General features: G+C 37.3%; 1 long non-coding RNA gene across 1 annotated transcript; it reads left to right on the top strand.

Moving 5' to 3' along the window:
• Positions 1–9,712: 9,712 nt before the first annotated feature.
• LOC127448553 (uncharacterized) lies at positions 9,713–12,043 on the top strand. Its single transcript, XR_007898553.1, has 4 exons — positions 9,713–9,966; positions 10,477–10,616; positions 11,114–11,236; positions 11,932–12,043. It is a non-coding gene; the product is annotated as an uncharacterized LOC127448553 (long non-coding RNA).
• The last annotated feature ends 7,421 nt before the right edge of the window (positions 12,044–19,464 follow it).

The following is a 19,464-nucleotide window of genomic DNA, read 5'->3' on the forward strand; positions in this document are numbered from 1 at the left end:
GCTGTTCCCCCTCCACCCTGAAGGTGTATGTAGCCGCTATTTTGGTGCAACACGATGCAGTAGATGGTAAGTATTTGGGCGCTAATGAGCCCCTGTACTGAGGTAGGTGCTCCACATGTGCTGGTTCCCTGAAAGCGACCCCATGTGATATCTTCCGCAAAATTGTTTCCCTGACAGCAAACTGCATCTTCCTTGGGCAGAGGCCCCTTTTGTATAGGGACCCCTAGTGTCACTACATCGACACTTAATAATATTAATAATAATTAATAATTATTTATATATATTAATATTATTAATAATTATTAATAATAATAATTATTAATTATTATTATTATTATAATTATTATTACTTATTAATTATTATAATTATTACAACGTCGAGTGAGTGACAGATAGGGAACGTCCTGGTTACTTTCGTAACCTCTGTTCCCTAATGGAGGGAACGAGACGTTGTGTACCTCTTGCCACAATGCTGAACTACCCGCTGAAATGGCTGGGACCTTGTCTCGGCTCCTCAGCACAAAACCTGAATGAGTGGTTGCATACCAGCTCCTAAATAAATTACTAGTAGAATAATAAATGCTGTAAAATATTGTTCATTGTCTTTTCATGATACCTTATGCATAAACGATTATTAACTAATGTTAACATATACAACCATACTGTCAAACTTTACCAATATTATATTTTAGAATTTAGCCATAATGCTCAGCAAATTTATTTCCAAAAATGGAATTCATAAAATGTTAATGTTTTAATAAATGCATTGTAATAAATTGTAAAAACAGCAAAAATGTACAGAAAACTGAAATAGAATTGTATGCATTTTACATTCTTAAACATACTTTTTGCAAGCACAGTAGTCTCCAGTCCAACACAGGTCTATTATAGCATTTTTCTTTCAAGATAATTTCAATGACATAATATCAGTGGCAATCCAGATCATTGATATTTTCATAATACTGTGTGTCACTGTGGTTAGTGGCAGATCAAATGTTTTCATATCATATATGTGCAACTGAGGCTCGGTTGACCAGCAGGATCTGTCATTGATTCCACACAGGCTCTTGTCTTTCCTCTGGAGCTCTGCATGTAAATACACAATGATTTTCTATTAGAGATATGGATTTTTATTACTGTGTAAATAGATTCACTCTCACTCTCTCTCTCTCCTTCACTTCCCTGCCTGCAGAGAACACACTGAGTCCCAGAGCTGTTTAAGACAGAGACTCAGGATTTAAGCTTGTGGCAGTTCACTTGGGAGCACTAGATGAGTTTTTAATTCTCAGCCCATGTGTGTGTGAGCTCAGAGGAGAGTGAGTTTGATAGACTCTATTATACAGTAAGAGTAGGACACACACACACACACACACGCACATACACACACATGTACAGATTTAATACACACATAAAAATAATATATTTTTTTGTGTGGAAATCATGGAAAGAACTTTAGAAATGCATTTTATAAATTTGTATACAAAACATAAGAGACTGGAATGACTTTTGTTCTAGATATAAATATGTTATTGTTGTTATTATTAATATTACTATCATTACTTAAATTGTATTATTATTTTATTAATATTAGTACTGTAGAGCTTTACTGGTTGTTTAGATCAGTGTTACTATCAGAAACAATTAATAATTATTTATTTAGTTATTAATTAATATTTAAATTAAATAATAGAATCCAACTCATTAAAACCTCATATGGGGCTCTAGTAAATGTAGTGCGCTACGTTCAGGAGCGGTTTTGTTTATTAGCAATAAATAGAACATTGATTTGAATCAATGCTAGCTTTTTTTTAATCCTTTAAATCAACAATTATCAAAGATAATCGTTATTCATTAACATCGATGAACCATTGATTAAAATTAACACTATCTTATTGATCCTTCAAATTCAACAATCATCAAAGATAATTATCAATTATCAAAAATCAGTAGACTAATAATAAGGATTAATATTGCCGGGGCACCACCCTGGAATCAGGGACTAATAACCAGATAGTATAACAGTCTCAATATTAGATTGTTCTCTTAGGAAAATCGACATCCGAAGAATATCGATTTTCGAAAAAAAAACAAACAATGAAGGCTTGAATCCGAGCACTGTCATCCCATCAGCATTTGACACAGGTGTATACAAAACAAACCAAAACACTACTCTTTGAAATATAACAAAGTTTATTTATGCAGTAATATCAATTAATAATCAGTACAATGCAGTCAATAAACTTCCGACTTACAACTACAAACTAAAGTGACATGATTTGTTATGGTAACTAACATAAGCCTATAACACATGAGAGGAAGGTGTGTGTGTGTGTGTGTGTGTGTGTGTGTGTGTGTGTGTGTGTGTGTGTGTGTGTGTGTGTTTGTAAGGTGTAACGCGCACAAAATGGCGGACGTGACTCTTGTGGAGAGTAAGTCACGCGAGATGGGCGGAGAGAAACCGGTCAATGGCGTCTGCCCATTTACTGCGTGTCTCCACTTGTACGATAACTTAGGGACAAAGCTGAGCTTTATCACAAAGTTATCTACTAGCCAAAAGTGTGTGCGAGAATGTTTGTGAGGGGTCGTGTGTGTGTGGTTAGTACGAGAGAGAGAGAGAGAGATTAAAGTGGCGGCACCAAAGCCAGTTTCGCGATCGTGGAAGAGAAAGCAGCTGTTAGATTATCACTCAGAGACGCGGTGGACAGCTCGTAAACCATCCCGCGGTCTTTGGTACTTTAATGTATAAACTCAGTTTGCCGGTCTCACCCACGATGGTGGAAATACACATGTGGTTGGACTACAACACAGCAGATCTCATTCGTGATAACAGTACATTACAGTAATACCTTGAGTATTATTAGCAGCAATGAGCAGACTCGGCGGTCCGTAAACTGTACAAGCAGTAACATTGATACACAAGAATAACACACTATAATATTCTATCTCTGCCCAGACGTAAACCTCTTACTTGAATTGTATGAGGACGCAGATTAATGTGTGTTCATCCGTCCTTTAACTCCAACTCAGTTCCTCGAGGCTCGGGTGATGACGGGAGGCCATTTCCTTGCTCCGTCGGTGGGCGGTACGGCTGCTGATTCTCGGCAGGCTGGCGGAGAAATCAGCGACGTCGACTTGATTGAAGATGGAAGAGAAATCTTTTATCTCTTCACTTCTGCAGGCAAACGGATGAAGATGCGGATTGCTCGGCAGTCTCCTTCAGATCCGTTAGTGTTCGGTGGAACACAGAGTAATCTCAACTCGTCCAGCGAGATGGAGATTGTATGGCCACAGTTTCAAGTCGGATGTTACTTCCTTGTGCCACGAGGCTACACCTGAGAGCAGCGATGAGTTGCATCTACGCACGGCGAGCAAAGTTGCTGGAAGCAAATCCTGGAAGCATCTCAGAGGTCTTTCTACTCCTGATGACGTCATGGTTGAGGGGCGTTCTGTCGTGTTCCTCATCCAATAGGAGTTGATAGTACGATCCTTTAGTGAGCAAGGCTTCATGGGATTTGTAGTCTGTTTTGGACTCCCTTTTGGTGCGGTTTTTATCAGTAAGATTTATGACGGAGTGTGTGGGCCTCAGTTAGGTTTTATGACTGTGTTAGGCCTGCCTTTGTCTTCTATCTGAATACATGAGGCCCAACAGTATTATTACTTACTACTGCATTTTAATGTTTATTATAAATATTGTTTATGTTATGCATTTTTATTTATTTTATATATTTTACATATTATAATTTTAAAGATGACTTCCACTAATTTCACTGTCAAAAAACTGGAAAAGTAACTTCAGCATTAACTTATCCAGCATTAATTGTTCGTTTGTTTTGTTGTTGTTGTTGTTGTTGTTTTCATCAAATTTTGTCCTTGTCATCAGGAAAGTTTGTTGACTTCTGCTAATTTGAAAAAATACAAAATAAATATTTTCTGAGTGCCTTGTCCTGTACAGTTGCTGTAAAGTCATGCTCAGTGCAGGTCATTTTCCCAGTCAAAAGTAAGAAATATGTGAAATGTTAGATGAAAGAGATGATGTGTACTTAATACTGTGGCCGCTACACTCTTTACGCAGCGTCAAGGGCCAGCGTTTGTGTTTTGTGTCCGTAACCTCTGTTTGACTGCTGATGCTCATAAATATCACCTGGCGTCTGAGAGCAGTTTTTCTTGTCAAATAAAAATAAAAAAAAATAAAAAAAATAACAAGTTGTGCTCTGTTTCGTACTCAGTGACTCATTACCCCAGTTAGAGAGCCTGGGTGTCAGTATATCACCCTGAGAGCTCCATCACCTGACCTCAAACTAGGACCCCCAAATACTTTTCTGCGTGTGTGTGAGTGAATGTGTTTTATGACCTCTGAGAGAGATCTAAAGACCTCTGAGAGTATATGTGAGTTATGGTGGGATCCAGTGGTTTCTAGTGTGTAAGTGTGTGTGTGCAAGTGCAGATGAGTTATGGCAGGGTCCAGTGGCTGCTCTGATGAAGGGGGCGTCCGAATTTACGGCTGTGCCAAGTTCACTACTTTGACTTGGATACAGAGCAGACCCCTAACTAGAGAGTGAGAGAGACTGACACCCCCCACCCCACCCCCCCAGTTACACTCTACCATTTCTTAGTTTACTCTGTGTGTGTGTTTGTGTGTGTGTGTGTGTGTGTGTGTGTGTGTGTGTGTGTGTGTGTCATCTATTACCTAACATGACAGAGTGGGAAGAAAATGAGAAGTAAAGACAGAGACCTGTTATTTTTACATTTAGGATCAGAATTTATAGTTTCTAAATGAAATCCAAACCTCTTTGTATTAACCACAAATTTAATTAAAGATAATTTGAGGAATAACCTTATCACTGACTGATTTATTTAATACTAAATAGACATTCATATTCAGTAGTTCTCTTTTATAGGGATTGTCGTGTTGCTCTATTGTTTCAGCATTGCTGCAGCAGTCTGTAATGATGTTTTCTATTTCTGTTTCAGAGCCATTCTCACATAGACATGGACCACTAATGGGTATATCTATATTGGGATGTTTTGTATTGGACTACCAAAGTATGTACATATATGTGTGTGTGCTGTTTGTTTGAGGACTCTTGGGAATCGAGAGTGAGGGAAACAGTGAATAAATAGCACACACAGCTAGCCTCCCTCCTGTGTCTCATCGCTCAGATCTGATTGCAACATAAATATGGCGTCTCAATCCAGACTGCCCTTTCTAAATGATTTTTCATGCAGCCAAACAAAGGGCTAGTGAAAGTGTAATGAACTACACATCAAATGCACAAACACACACTCACACAAGCTGAGCAGACTCAAAGTAGACCTCCTTGAAAGCTGACACATTTTACACTGATGGTAAGACTACACACTCATGAATATACAAGGCCCTATCAATTAATAATGAATTAAACATGTGCTTTGTTAGAAGTGTGATGAAGGCCCAGTCTGGACCCACACAGAGGTGTTATTAGAAAAAGAAAACAGGTCATGTGATTAGTGCACTTTATAGTAAGAAAGCATCTGCTAAAAAAAAAAACAAAAAAACAATATGTGTTTCTTTAAGGAGCTATTTTTATAGCCTATTATCTTACCCTTAAAATTAGGTTTGTTGGTGTAACCTAATGTGTGTCAGGCTGAATGTTAAATAAAGTTTTTGACTTGTAAATGTAAAAAAAAATAAACAATTATTTCGATGTTAGCACATTTTTTTATTTTTCTTTTTTCTTTTTTTGGTGCACATTTATGTAATAACATGAAAAAAAGTAACAATAGACTGTCAATGAGAGGGATATATGGGTACAAATGACAAAAACTTGTTTGTGTGATTTTGTTTGTGTGTGTCTAATTAATAATTAAACAGTGTGTGCCCTCTTCCCCTAATTAGACACCTCAACTACCAGATTGTACCACCAATCACCTGTTGTTACCTGGTACCATTTCATCATGCTGTACCATTTCATGACAGATCCTTTATTGGTAGAGAGACATCTGGTAACACAATGGTGTGGATTTTAGACTGAGTGCTGGCTGCTCTACATTAGACGCTAAAAATATACAAGTCTTCTGAAGTTGTGCCACAGGAAGACAGTAAACCCTTTCATTCTTTCCACCCCCCTTTTTTAAACAGTCAACAAATCCGTCATATCTGGAGAACAGGTGGCACTTTCTCTGTGTCCCACAGGTCTGAAACTCAACTTAACATTTCTAAACATCACAGAGATGCTGCTAATGCTCCATGTGCTCTGTGCTGTATTTTTAGAAAGTAGAGCTGGGCCTTTCCTGGAAGACTGACTTACATATCCATCCATTAGAGGGACAAAGTTAAGAGATTAACAGTTTAAACCATAATGATGATACTAGTGAGGATGACTGAGGTCAGAAGATTTAGCTGTGGAAGCCAAATGAGCGAGATCACGAGCCATTGTTATCTTCTTTATTTTGTGCTTTTGACTGTCTGTTCCAGTTAGAATCAAGCATGTCTACATGTTTTCTCTTCTTTGTAGTGTTTTGAATATAATGTAATTGCCAGAATGTTTTTTAATTGGAAATATTTACCTGTCAATTAGACAATACAATAGCAGTGGATAGTGCCACACATTAAAGCTAAAAAAAAGAACCAAAAATTCTTCAGAAGGAATACAAGAAACAACCCGAAATGTGAGTGATTTTTCAATGAAAATCTTGACATCTGTTGTGTTGAGCAGTTCACAGTGGCTTGCATGTTCATGTGATAACAACACAAGTTCTCACCGTTTTATATTGACATGAAGGTGACTTAATTACAAAATTGACTATATTTAATTTTTTGAACTATTCCTTTAATGTTTTAGTAAAATAGATGACCTTTTTTTTAAAAAAAAAAAAACAAGAGCCTTGATGCCCTTTAGCTGTTTTAGAAGGTTTGGGAAGGTATGTGTGTGTTTGTGTATGTCTGTTGATGTGTGTTTAATGTTTAAGCATGATGTCCCTCTCCCCTGTGATTGCAGTAAAACTACCAATTAACCCACACCAATTAGTGTGGAGCTCTTTACTACAGATTGTTACCCCCTCCTGCACTTCCAATCTGTCACTTTTTGTGTTTGCATGTGGATCTCTGGAAATGTGTTTGGGTGCATGTGGTTTGATGGTGTGTGTCTGTAAGCTTAATTACCAGTCCAGAGTTTAGCTTGTAGAGAGCACCCTGAAATCCAGCCTAGCATGTGGGCGCACACACACACACACACACACACACACACACACACACACATATGCAAACACACTCTTGCCCACTCCAACCATTAGTTTCATGTACAGTATATTTGGCTTTCTGTCCCCCCTGGTGCTTAATGCATGGATGCCGTTGAGCGGCTCTGTCTTGTGTTTAAAGGTGTGATTAGGCCTGATCTCAGATCAGAGGTCTGTTGGAGGAAATTTCCTGCTGCTGTGGGGACTGGACTGTGTTGTCTTTGGCTTAGCTTCACCCTCCCTCCGGCCCAAACCATCATCTCTCTACCTCTCTACCATACCATTTGAAGTGCAGTGCTGGCACTCTGTGATGTTACTCAAAAAGGAGAGAAATATCACTGTTGATGAATTCCAGATTGCCATAGCTGAGGATGGACAGATAGGAAAGTGTGGGAGGAAAAATCTGACTTTTCCAGTTAAAAGTGGACCGGTGTGTTTCCTGCATGTGCTAATGATAGAAACCTCTGAAATGGGTGCTGCCCTGCAATATGAATAGATTATCAAATTTGAAATTATAAAAAATTGAATTATGCATCACTGAAAATGCACTATTGCACTAAAAATTAAAAAATTTAAAGGGATAGCTAAACCAAAATATTAATATTTGTCATCATTTACTCACTTGATGCCTAGTTACCATTTCACATCATTCATACAATGTAGATGAATGGTGACTGAAGCTGTCATTCTGTCTAACATCTCCTTTTGTTTTCTGAGCAAGGCAGTAAGTCATATGGTGTTGGGACTACGTCAGGGTGAGTAAATAATGACAGAATTTTCATTTTTGAGTGAACAATCCCTTTCCATTATAAATATATTGTAAACACTCTTTATTTGCCTATTATAAAGATACTCAAAGGAAATAGTTTGTGCAGTGTTAAATGGGGAGTGAAACTGTTTTGGAGATACATATTAATTGAACATGCTGTAGTTTTGCAATGGTGCAGAAACATTGAAGATTAATGCTAGTCCTGCCATAAATCAATAATTACCTGCCACTTGAGTTGTAAGCAATATAATTTTGCTTGAATGTTATATGAATTCAGTCAAGGAGCCTTAATTGTGGACTCATTGATATAGCTGTTTGTTCTCTGTCATTTGGATTAATAATATGCTCAATATGTTCTTGTCTGTGTTTGTGTCAACGGTTTAGAAATGCAGACGTGAAAAAAACTATGTACCACTGATATAAATATAGAACTGGATTTCTCATAACGTCATATCAGTGAAGCCACTGCGCCACCATATTGCTATGCCCAAACATTCCAATGCCCCAGTTGACTTAATAGGAAATCATCTCATTTCATTGAGTAAACATTAATCATTTAATCACTGATTTTATATCAAAAAATTTGCATGTACATCCCTAAAATACAAACGTCCTACACATGTAATTATCTATTTATTTTGAAGACCGGAATTTTTCCTGTTTCTTGAAAGCCTGAGCGAGTTATGTCTATCTACTGTACATCAAACAGTATCCACCTCTTAACAAACTTCATCAGCGAACAGATCAGCTGAATGTAAACAAGTTCAAAAGATACAAACAGACATTTTCAGACTTATTTATTGTGAACATTGAAGTGTTTGTCAGTGTTACTTGTTTTATGTTTTTATCAAAAAGTGCTTTTTTCTCGCGGTCATTTGAATAAGAGCGCACGTTCTCTCTCCCTCTATCACACGTGCATTGCCTGAGGGAGACACGCAAAGCAAAGCTGGTTAAAATTAAACTGATATGCTAGGTTTAAATGGCAAACAAACATGTATTTATGACATGTATCCATGTATGACTACAGAGAGCACTTCAGTATGAAAACAAGCAAATCCTTTTGGCATTTGAGGTGATTTAGAAATCCTGGTTTGACATTTTTAAGTTCCATTCGGGGTAAGGACGTGTTGTCACCCCAAACAAGCAGTTATTAAAGCTTTTCCTACTACCATTACAACTTGTGGACAGTTTTGCTTCTTCCTTTGGTGATTGTTGTGCTGCACTAATAGACTGAACACCGGGGCAGGTGAATGCTCTGACATCGTGATCGGCATATATCTTCTCCCTCGTAACTAATATTATCCATAACAAGCAAATTAAACAATAAACTTGATTGTCACTAGAGGGTGAAATCATATCCACAGGTTGGAGATGGTGAAACAGAGGTGTTTTCGCATGTCAGTCCTTGCTGCTCTATTAGAGTTTGGGCATATAAAGATGGCCGCTCGAACACTTCCGGTGGCTTCACCTGCTGCTGGCAGTTTAACGTTGCATCAGCAGTCCAGTTATATAAGTGGTCGTTACCTACAATTTCAAATCTTTGTCAAGATTGCCATGCGTGTGAGAGAGCGCCAAACTGAGAGAGGAAACTGGAAGATTTAAGCTGTAAGTCATTATTATATTTGTTTATTTAGTCTTTTTTTTTTTTTTTTTTAAATATGAAGGAATAATTGACTGTCGAGTTACTGAAAATTAATGCACATTCGAGGTGTTAATCTGGACGCGAAGCGCAGCGACCGTTACACCACAGGTGTGCATTAACTTTCAAAACTTGGACGGTTTTGATTATGTTTTTCCACTTTTGTTTGTTTTCTCAACACATTTTCAGGTTTTTATCTTGGGTTGATCACTTTCTGTATACCTGTAACCGAGCGATGCTGTGTTGCGGATGCGGGCATGATATAGATATGCCGCATAAAAAATCCAAACATTCGAGAAGGCTGAATCGCATGAGAGACAGATGCCGTTGGGGACCTGTAACTGTAAGTACTTCTTTAAACTATTTTTATAATTTAAAATAAGCAATATTTGACGACGGACCAACACACCACCGTGTGGTGTGCATTCAACGGTCTGGAATCAATAATTCGACTCATCCAAAGATTATCACATACATTTATTTTGGCACATTTTTCAAATTTTCATACTTACAATGCTCTTTTCTTCAGGGTTTTACTATAGCAACATTAATTGTACTATCCATGTCTTTAGTAACCTCTTTTTTTTTTTTTTACTATAGTAAAATTGTAACAACAATGATTTTACTACAGTAATACTGCAGTATCCTTATAGTAACCATGGTTTTAATAAAATAATATTGTAGTAACTATGACGGTAGTAATCATGGTTAATTTTGTGGTTCTGGTTTTACCTCAAATACCATTGTTTAATTAAGCTTACTAAAACCTTGGGTAGTTTATGCAAATATATGACAGTGTCTGTCTTTTCTTTCTTTTTTTTTTTTTTTTTTTTTTTTACTTTACTTTGATAAGACTTCTCAGTTTGGAATCCTGACTCCACTTCAAAGATTGAAGGGAACTGGGTGCCTGTGTTTAAGGACAAGATCCTGCACTTTGCCAACAGAAAGAAGTGGCTCTTCATCTGCTTTCCAATGTGGAAACTATGACAGCAGGTATTGGGGATAAAGAACATTATCTGTATTTAAGAGAACAGCAAGACTGTGCTGTCATTCAGGTTTAACTATTTAAATTACATAAAGGAAATAGTTTACCCCAAATTAAAATTGTCATTACTTACACTCATGACAGTACACACCAAAGGAGAAACTGCTTTTCTGTCCATTTTGGTGGTTGACAGACTGGTCACTATGTCCTGACATCGTATGGAACATTCAAATTTGTTCCATTTTTTTGTTCCATTAGAAAAATAACAACATACGAGTTTAGAGCGACATGAGGTTAAAGTAAATAATAACTAATCAAGAGTAGGATTCATACAAAGAGTAAGTGATGATAGAATTTTCATTTTGGGGTGAACTGTTCCTTTAAGAAACTTTACATAAATTAATTTCACATCACACATCCAAATGTAATAGCAGTCAAATTTTCTTCAAAGACTTCAACTTTTTTAGTTTACATTGAACAATTGTACTTTCTCATTTTATTTTAGACAAACAAGTTGACATCGCCTTTCTGGTCCATATTGTGCTCTCAACATTGATACATGATTGGAAGGAAAATGTTCGGACCAAGCTTCACAGGAACCAGGAAAGCCTTCATTGACATGCAGCCTGTAAGTTAACACAGACATTTCTTTAAAATCATAGGATTAAATACTTACACGTACACATTTGCACATACACATACCCATGCTCATTTGCATGATGCCCCACCATCAAAACTGCCCTTAGATCTAGTAATATCCTGAAAAATGCATTGTGTGTTCGCAAACAGTATGCAATTGCTCAGCTGTTTCGAACTTCTTTTTGGCTCGGAGCAAAGATTCAAAAAGAACTTCTCAGTGAGTTTGCCAGGGCCTTTATGGAAGCCTTTAGAAGGAAATACAGTAACACTACAATAAGGTTCTAGGCCTATTTGTTAACGATAGTAAATGCATTTCTTGCACTTGACCCATCTGCAGAGCACTGTAAATAAACACTACTCATTTATACACACTGTATAAATGACGAGAGAATTATAATTTTTTTTAACCACTGTGTGTTAACATTAATGCATTATGAACTAACAATTAACAAATTTCATAAATTTACATTAACCCAAAATATTGGTCATTGCTACTATAATATAATTAACTAATGTTAACTGATATAAAGTTATTGAAAGGTGTTACTAAAAATATTAAATACTTTAGAAGAAGCACTTTGTGGCATGGGGGGGCATGGTCATGTGTCAGTCTGTGGGAGAGTGAGAGCGGTAAGGCTCGTCACCTGGCTCATAATTATTTCTAACACCTGTCTCTCATTATAGTGATGGCGGAGGGAGGCTTAAAAGGCACGCTGAAGCATCAGAGGGGGAGAGAGTGTTCGTCAAGCACGACAGCCCGTACCCAGAGAGAGATTGTGTTTGTTTATGTTTAGAGTGCTTTCAGTTATTAGAAATCTTATTCCTTTCTTATCGATGGTTACCGTCGTGTGTATGGTTCAGAAGGACAATAAAAGGACTGACCTTGAACCTGCTTCGTTGTCTCCTGACTCCTCCATTGCCCCGAACTAAGAACTTGTTACATACGTGTAAGTCATAAGTACTGTGTCAGATACACAATGATTTTACTACACCTAAAAATGTGTACTTAAAGGTTTTAAACTTAGTCTTCATGCATTGATGCACAGTCATTTCTGTTTTTACAGGTTGGTACCAGTGGCTGATTTCCTGCACCGTGCAAAAGATGCCATTTTTCCATATACACAGATGCTTGGAGAAAATAATCAGTGCTTCCAAGCATTTGTTGTCATTTACTGAGAAGTGCTAAAACAAAATACATTTCGGGGCACAGTGGACATTTGCTTCAAAGCATTCTACGTCTTAAATATGAATTACCCCAAACAGCAAATTTGAGTGAATTTCTACAGACTGGAAACTTGTATACCCAAACAGACAATATATTTCTACCTTTTAAATTGTTATTGTAATCTGCCTGCCTCTCACTCACTGTGTGGTTGTGGTAAAGTGATTTTGATGACAAAGAATTCTGTTTTAAATTTTCAACCCAATTTGGGTATATTTTTACCCATGCTGCAATGACTCTGCAGCAAAGTTACTGATGACAACAGCCCAATAGTTTGGATAGTCATTTAGGGGGAGCAGAGGTTTATGATGTTTCAGATGTAAAGACAAATGTACCTTTTAGGTTTTCTTGCATATATATATATATATTCATTCATTTGTGTTCACAGTCTTCAAGTGTATCCTTGTAGTCATGTTTTAATGTGTTTTAGTGTGGCATATTAGTTCAAAAATTTATGTAAAAATCAATAGCTCATTAAATAAGTAGCTAACAATGTTTGCACATTCCGCTTAATTATTGTATGAAGTTTGCAAAATGCAATTGTCTTTGCTACTGTCATTTTTTGTTTTTAAATTTGTATGTTATGTTGCTGCAACATTGTAATCTTCACAGGTACTATTTTCTAAACTTTATTTAGTGTTTACCATTAAGACCAAATGTAACTAGTTCATGGTGAAATAATAGGTATTGTGCCTGTCTTGTACATATTTTGATACCAAACCTGTTTCTTTGTACTCCCATTTGTGTTTTAGTCTATAAGTAGGTGTTTTTGTGGTTTTGTATTTTTCTTGGATACATTTACAAATGTATTGCTGTTGAAATTTTTTATGAATTTGTAGCATTGTAATATGAATAAATATGGACTGCACTTTCTATAATAAATAGGCTATATTAGGAAACTTGGAATATAAAATAAATGCATTTGAAAATCAAGTGTAACCAACTTAAAAATCTGTGTAGCCTATCAGAAAAAAAATAAGTAAATATTACATGATAATGGTAGTTCCCTACGAGATAAATATGACCTTTATAACTTTAAAAAATGGCCTGTAAATGTATACATTTGAGTTGGCATTACATGTAAAGTTCAAAACACTCAAAAAGCTGATGCAAATAGTCGCCTCAATTTTTTTTAAGTAAAACCAGCACAATATTTTTTACAGTGTAGGATAATTCCGATAGCACATGAAGGCAGCATTAGAGCACATTTGCAATGCAAAAGACTGGAGTATGAGTCCTGAAGGGCATACGTTGACACATCAGAAGTCGACATGTGAGCCGAAAATGTAATAGAAGCACCACAAAATTACGTGGTTACCTCAACAATTGCGTTTTTCTTTCGTGAGGAGCCGTGGTAAAGAGGTAGGTTTTGTTGATTTAAAACTCAATAAAGCATTTACTTCATCTGTTTTTCATCTCACATTTGCTTTTTATTGCATTATTGGATAGGTTTAGTTTAAAGGTTTATGAAAGGGACGTACGTTTTGTTCAACATGATCACACAGGAAGTTGGGATGTTGCTTCTTTATGTTCAAGTACCCTGATATCGGCCTTATTATGCAGAGCTACTGACAAACACCAGCTCCCATCAGACATTTTTGAACTGATTCAAGTGTGTTTACCTCCTCCTGTGAAGCGACTGATAGCATGTTGCATCAGCTGCATGGGAGACCTACTGTTCCTACTGCATTGAAACCAGGAAGTGATCACATTTGCAAAAACAGCAATGAGCATGATTCTGAGGTTCCTGTTTTCCCTCTAAGATTACTACTAGATTTTTACTGAACTGACAGTTAGGTATAGGGTTTGGAAGTATAGTTAGTAAAATATGCATTCCTCTTCACTGTGTTACATATTTTACAACTCACTTTTGGTGCCCTTCTGTGGGCATTTCACTTGTAAATTAGAGCTCTTACCTGCACCTATGTTCAAAAACACTTCCCCCTTCTGCCACTGGGCACAGTGCTTTGAATTTCGGTAAGCGCAGAGTGACTTTAGTGCCATAAAATGGACATTTCATCTCGGAACTGCTGCGTTATGTGTACTGAACCACGTAATATAACTTTGTGTAAATGTCGCCACAGTCTACATGTTTTTATGAGATCAGGAAATGAGAGGACCAAAAGATCTTTTTATTGGACTTTTTGAAATAATTTTGTTTCAATAAAAGAATCACAACATTACACATGTCAGTTTATCATCGAATGCACCAGCCAGGGTCAAAATTCATGACAAAAGATATCAAAATACCATAATGTATTAATTTTTCCTTCATCTCCATCAGTTAACCAAATAAATAAATAAATAAATAAATATTTATGAGGGAAGCTGTGATTTGGGTGCATTGTGTAGCCTGTTGTTTCTGTCTGTATGTCATGTAATGAATGCCAGAAAAGACTAACAAAGAGGAGGAAAAAAATAAAGAAAGAAAGAGAGTAAAATGCTCAAATTTCCTGTGACTGATGCCCTGACAGTCTCACTCACCGTTTGTCTTTATGTCAAAATCAAAACATTTTGCTTTCAGAACTCACAAACAGGCCGTATCAAGCAGTAAGTTAAATTAGCATCTTTGCTTTTGATTGCTAACAGCATAAGTTCACCTCACAGCCACGAGGCTTCAAAACAAAGTACAATTCCAGGCAGTCGTCTGATGTCAAACACAAATGCTCTCTTGTTCTCTACCTATTTATTGTATCTGTCTCTCTCTCTCTCTCTCTCTCTCTCTCTCTCGCTCTCTCTCTCTCTCACACACACACACACACACACACACACTCACTCACTTACTCACTCACTCACTCACTCACTCACCGAGAGACAGCTTAAACCAGCACTGTGCTTTCAGAACCTAAGGAGTTTTGAAAGTTAAAAGAGCTCTTTTTTCTCAGGAGCCAGTGTGATGTTTCCTTCACGGCTTTGGTGTCGAGACTCCCAGACGAAGCTATTATGTGAGTGAAGATAGTATGACTCTGACAGCTTTCTGTATGAATTTGAGGACTAGAATTGGCAGTTTGTGTGTGAGAAAGAGAAAAAAAGAGAGTGCACATCATGCTTCTCTTAAGAAATACACTTTTCCCCTCGCACAGTCTTTAAAGAACCTTGTTAAACACAAAAAGCGTAGCAGCAAGTCTCATGCAAAGGAGGAATAAAGAAAAAAATATGGAAACTTTCAAAAAATGTTTCTAATCGTGCTTGGCAGGTAGGAGGATGTCAAGTTGAATTTGGAGCCATGTTTGCAATAGTGTCGTTTCAGCATTTAAAGTCTGACCTTGAGACGTTTTTCTGTCTGAATTGTGTTAGTGTTGCTGCCTTCTTTCCTCGTGAGGAGCCGTGGAATCACAACATTGTTTATTCACTTTGATTTGTCAAAGATGCATGCAGGAGTATTGACAAAAGATTTCCAGCCCCCCAAACCCAGATGTGCTCTTCTCAGACACTGCCAATGCTGCCTGTGTGTTTCACATCTTAGTGCCTAAACAATACCGAAGAGCCACTGTGATGATGATGTTCTGGTTCTGCTCTGCTCCATTGAGGAAACAACGATTAACAGTGTTTCTGGGGGCCATTGACACATTGTTTAAGCAGAAAACCATAAATGTCTTGTCATTCATGTCACATATTTATTTGGTCCCATCTCTTTTGTTCTTTCTTTCCCCCACTCAGTTCCCCATTTTTTTCCCCACTCCATATGGGTGCAGCTTGGCCATATGTTTAGTGGACATGAGACAGAAACATATACATGTATGTACATTTGCACGCTTACACACACACACACACACACACACACACGCACACATACATGTTGGTGCAGCTATCATTATGAGGACTCTCCATAGACATAATGAATTTTATACTGTACGAACTATAGATTCTATCCCCTAACCCTACCCTTAAACCTAACCTTCACAAAAAACTTTCTGCATTTTTAAATTTTCAATAAAACATTGTTTAGTATTTTTTTAAGCAATTTAAATTATGGGGACACTAGAAATGTCCTTATAAACCACATTTATAGCATAATACCCTTGTAATTACCAGTTTGTAACCTAAAAAAAGTCCTCCTAAAACACTTAAACCTGCCCACACGCACACACATGTTGGTGCGGCTATCCTTATGAGGATTCTCCATAGACATAATGCTTTTTATACTGTACGAACTATAGATTCTATCCTCTAACCCTACCCCTAAACTTAACCCACACACACACAATAAATAAATAAATAATAATAATAATAATTCTGCATTTTTTTACATTTTCAAAAAAACATCATTTAATATGTTTTTTAAGCTATTTGAATTATGGGGACACTAGAAATGCCCTCATAAACCACATTTATAGGTTAATACCCTTGTAATTACCAGTTACGCACACACACACACAAACACACACACACATACACACACACACACACACACACACACACACACACACACACACACACACACACACACACACACACACACACACACACATACACACACACATCTGTGCTGGCACACTTTCGTTTTTATTGATGTAATGTAAAATAGATCAAATCCGTATGCATAGACACACTTCTAAGACAAAGTGGATATATTAGTCAAAGTATGCACATTAATATGTGTGTGTGTGTGTGTGTGTATGTGTGTGCTTGTGTGTATAATATAAAAAATAGCACATTAACTTTTTTCCATCTCTCTCTGTGTGATGTGAGTGTGTGCACATGTCTGATGTGAATGTGCACTGAGGATCCATATGATTGTGTGCAGAGGTCTAGTAGTACTTGATATAAAAGGTAACTGTGCCATTTCTAATTTCCCATGCATCAGCCCAGTTCATTTTCTTCCCTGCTGCCTCTTGCATGCAACAGTAAGCCTCTAGGATTGACAATAATTACGCCAGCACGCAAAATGAAGAGCGTAATGTGAACACAGCTTTGCCATAATTGCCTTTTCATTATTTGCTAACAGTGAGCTATTCAGTCAGAAGAAAGAGATTGCACAGTAATTGTCTAACAATAGGAAGCAGGGACACTGTTCAGCAGCACTGGTAATTTTTGTGTTGCTGTGATGCCTTTTTTTCTTTAATAAAAATCTGAAGCATTAAACTGTAATTTAAAACTACAATTTCCAGCCTGAATGAAAATGCTGGTATTACCATGAGCTCCTATTTAGAGTGGAACATCCTATTAGCTGTATTAGCAGCAGAGTTGGTTCGTTTCCATATATGCTGCCTCCTAACCAAATGGGATTTGGGTTGCTTTGTTTTTGCCTCCGTCTCATTCAGACTCTCACAGACAGGGATGCCACACAAACACATCACAGAAAGCACAGACGCAGTCTGAAAAATAAGACTTTTGAGAAAATACACATCTGTATGGCATTTCAAAATAATGAATGGCTAGGAAAAGGACAGTTAGGAGGTTTGTGCTATTTCTACGGAGGCTATTCTAAAGAAGGTGAACAATAAAGGTTAGGTAGATGTAAATTCCTTTTTTTTTTATAGCTAATGGATGCTCTTACAAAGATGGTGGTCTGGACAATTCAGGACTGACCTGGGTTTTGAGGCTTTCTATGCGGTTGGCTTCTCTTTTTATAACTCCTCTTCTATATCCCCCACTCGTTATTTTCTCACTTAAGCACACAAGCACTTCTCTACAAAAAAGTCAGTAATAAAAAGCTGTTATCTCCTGTTGGGCTAGCCACATTTTAACACTCATCAGCAGCTCAGGAAATGTGCTAGAGTGAATTAAAGTAAATCACCCTAATAATCTGAGTGCAATAATAACCAATGAGAATCTGGCCGGTTTGGTGTATTCACAGGGAACAGAACAAGTGTGAGGTCTTGCTCTGGCTCAGACAGAAATCAATTAATGTCTGAAAAGAATGCTAACCTAAGAAATGTGCTTCATGTGTTCATCTAAATTAACTGGTTGGATTCAAGTCAAAAATATTATTAAATATAACTAAATCAACCTGAAAACATTGTTACACCAACAAAACTTCTTTTATTTTTCCTTAACAATTTTTAAGGGTTAGATCAGCTCTGTAGGTCCATACAATGCAAGTGAATGTGTAACAAAACTTTGAAGGTTCAAAATCCACATAAAGGGAGCATAAAAGTAATCCATATTACTCCAGTGGTTAAACCCATATGTTCAGACACAGTATAATAGGTGTGGGTGAGAAACTGATTAATATTTAAGTGAGTTTTTACCATAAATTCTCCTACCCAATAGGGGGCGATATGCATGAAGAATGGAGTCCTTTTATGTTGTCCTTATGTGGATTTTGGAGCTTCAACATTTTGGCAACAATTTACTTGGATTGTAAGGACCTACAGAGCTAAGAAATTCTTCTAAAAAGCTTTGTTTGTGTTCAGCAGAAGAAAGAAAGTCATACACATCTGGGATGTCATAAGGGTGAGTAAATGATGAGAGCATTTTCATTTGTGGGTGAACTAACGCTATATTTTATTCCTTATGTTCTGTTGCGATTTACTTTCTTTTTGGTGTCACAAAGACCCAAATGGTATAGTGTGTGAAAAAAATAAAAATAATTGTAATGGTAAATACAAAATTAATTAACAAAGCGCACACACACACACACACACACACACACACACACACACACTCACTCGCACTCACACACACACACACACACACACACACAGCACACACGCTCGCACTCACGCACCCACACACAGTCGCTCACACTCACACACACACACATACACTCGCACTCACACACACATACACTCGCACTCACACACACACACACACACACACACACACACACACACACGCACACATACGCTTGCACTCACACATACGCTCTCGCACACACACATATGCTCACACACACACACACACACACTCGCACACACACACACATACACTCGCGCACACCACACAACCATTTTACTCCAATGCCTAAAAGCGCCGCATCCTCCGTTGCTAGTTCTAACGTTACGTTTTCGAATAAGCAACGAAGGCTCCAACTATATTAAAGTAAGATG

This window comes from Myxocyprinus asiaticus, chromosome 1 (genome assembly GCF_019703515.2).
Source record: "Myxocyprinus asiaticus isolate MX2 ecotype Aquarium Trade chromosome 1, UBuf_Myxa_2, whole genome shotgun sequence".
Lineage (NCBI taxonomy): Eukaryota > Metazoa > Chordata > Actinopteri > Cypriniformes > Catostomidae > Myxocyprinus > Myxocyprinus asiaticus.